General features: G+C 57.6%; 1 non-coding gene across 1 annotated transcript in view; it reads left to right on the top strand.

Moving 5' to 3' along the window:
• The first annotated feature begins 2134 nt into the window (after positions 1–2134).
• LOC124728848 overlaps positions 2135–2500 on the top strand; it is a 1909-nt gene continuing 1543 nt past the window's right edge. Inside the window, exon 1 of the ribosomal RNA XR_007007440.1 lies at positions 2135–2500. This exon is cut by the window's right edge and continues 1543 nt beyond it. This is a non-coding gene — a ribosomal RNA (small subunit ribosomal RNA).

Genomic DNA, 2500 nt, shown 5'->3' with positions numbered 1-2500 from the left:
CCATGTTGTACCTTAACCTAACCCATGTTGTGCCTTAACCTAACCCACGTTGTGCCTTAACCTAACCCACGTTGTGCCTTAACCTAACCCACGTTGTGCCTTAACCTAACCCACGTTGTGCCTTAACCTAACCCACGTTGTGCCTTAACCTAACCCACGTTGTGCCTTAACCTAACCCACGTTGTGCCTTAACCTAACCCACGTTGTGCCTTAACCTAACCCACGTTGTGCCTTAACCTAACCCACGTTGTGCCTTAACCTAACCCACGTTGTGCCTTAACCTAACCCACGTTGTCCCCTAACGTAACCCACGTTGTCCCCTAACGTAACCCATGTTGTCGCCTAAACCTGCTCTGTAATTGTTATACGACTCGTTCAATTAGTGTAGTGTTGCCCACCCGCAACCCTCGCAATATAGTTCGCTACTCGCACTGCCCGCTCCCCTGTGTATCGCTTCATGTTAAACACCTTGCAAGTCTTGCTGACTTTCCACATGCTCCTGCTGTACACTGTAATGTGGATGGCAGCAGGACGTACATGCCGCCCCTCCCCACGTCCCCACCTTGCCCCCCTGCCTTCGCAAGCTGGTTGGTGAGAAGTTTGCATGTTCAATGCCCTTCGCATGCGACGTACTCAGGCTACGTTGTGGTGCGGCCTGTGTCAACCGTCCGCTAATGTCGTACGCGTAAACCACAATCTGTACTGCACATTCGTCCTTATGTACCGAATGATACATCGTGGCACATGTGTGACCGTACAACGACTGCGCCCAAAAACGGCGGACCATACAGTGCAAATATTGTGCACGCAGCTACGTGTCGTCTCCCTATGAGAGCTGGATTGCAGTGTGGTACGCCATAGAGACGTGTGGGAGGAACGGACGCCGTGGATGGCGATCAGCATGAGCTGTCTGTTGATGTATTCGGACCTAGTCGTCTCTCCTCACACACCGTGATGGCATGGTGCACCGCGTTCCATATCTGCGACATGCTACAGAGGCCGGTTGACAGTCGTTCGAGCAATGGACATCGCATACGTACGGGGGCCACCTTCCACGTATTGTCTAGGCGTGCACATTTTGTTGCGTGTATGTGGGCAGACGTAGTGTGGCGTGACACCTGACACAGGCATGCAATAATCGTTGAAGTTGCAAATGGCGATGGACGCCTGCGTTTTCTGGTGAAGTTACGCAAATGAACAAATGGTAACCTGTTGTGGTGCGGTTGTTCTCGCTAGGGGTGAATCGGTGATGGCGACGATAGGTTGAGGTACGAACCGGTTGTTCCAGCGATACCCACCATGCCGACGAAACTGAACGGCATCTGGGTGTGAAGCGATACGCGGCGGTGGCTGGGTGGGACCGTCCCCGGCCGGTGAGGGGGCGCCTCCCGGCGTGCTGGCCGCGCGGTGCGTGGGCGCACGCGCTACAGCCGGCTGGTGGGGGCGGCCAGTGGCAGGCGCGCCGGCCGACGGACGCGGCAGGCGTCGCAGCTGCGCGCCGGCGCACCCTGCGCGCGGCGCCGTGCGGCCAAAGTAGGTCCTCGCGGGCCCGGTGCGAAGCGCGGTGGACATCTTCAGTGTGCTGGTCCGATTGAGGACTGTGTGCGTTGAGGATGCGCCGCCGCCCGGCGCTCGGCGCCGCGACGCCGTCTGCTGCTCGGTCGCCCCAGCGGTTCTCGCTGGTGGTTTGTATCGCAGCTGTGCGGATGTGTTGGCGCGTGCGCTGTGCTGGGAGAGTTCGCTTCGGCACCCAAGTGGGGCTTTTGTCCTTCTGTGGCGCTGGCGTTGGAGCTGCCGGTCACCGTAGGTGGCGCGTGTTGTCTCCCGCCGGCAATGCCACGACAGCACGCTCCCGGGCCTCTGTCGGCAGCGGCAAGCTCAGTTGGGAGCACGGGTGGTCGCACCGAAAGCGTCTACTCGCCTAACTCCGGGCGATTGCGCCTCTCTCGAACCCGACCAAGTACTTGGGACGGCGCTGCGCGCCGCCGGGACCTGAGAGGGTTTCGAGGTGTATTGTGCAGGGGAGCTCAGCCTCCTCCTGTTTGCAGAATGATTGAGCGGACGCTTGCGTGTTCGCGCGGGCCCCCGGGACACACTCCCGGGCGGCCGGCTGCTCAGCTCTAGTTGACGCAGCTCCCTGGTTGATCCTGCCAGTAGTCATATGCTTGTCTCAAAGATTAAGCCATGCATGTCTCAGTACAAGCCGCATTAAGGTGAAACCGCGAATGGCTCATTAAATCAGTTATGGTTCCTTAGATCGTACCCACGTTACTTGGATAACTGTGGTAATTCTAGAGCTAATACATGCAAACAGAGTCCCGACCAGAGATGGAAGGGACGCTTTTATTAGATCAAAACCAATCGGTCGGCTCGTCCGGTCCGTTTGCCTTGGTGACTCTGAATAACTTTGGGCTGATCGCACGGTCCTCGTACCGGCGACGCATCTTTCAAATGTCTGCCTTATCAACTGTCGATGGTAGGTTCTGCGCCTACCATGGTT

Source organism: Schistocerca piceifrons, unplaced genomic scaffold, assembly GCF_021461385.2.
Source record: "Schistocerca piceifrons isolate TAMUIC-IGC-003096 unplaced genomic scaffold, iqSchPice1.1 HiC_scaffold_1172, whole genome shotgun sequence".
Classification (NCBI taxonomy): Eukaryota; Metazoa; Arthropoda; class Insecta; order Orthoptera; family Acrididae; genus Schistocerca; species Schistocerca piceifrons.
Note: the sequence above shows the minus strand (reverse complement) of the source record. Positions and strands in the feature narration are given on the sequence as shown.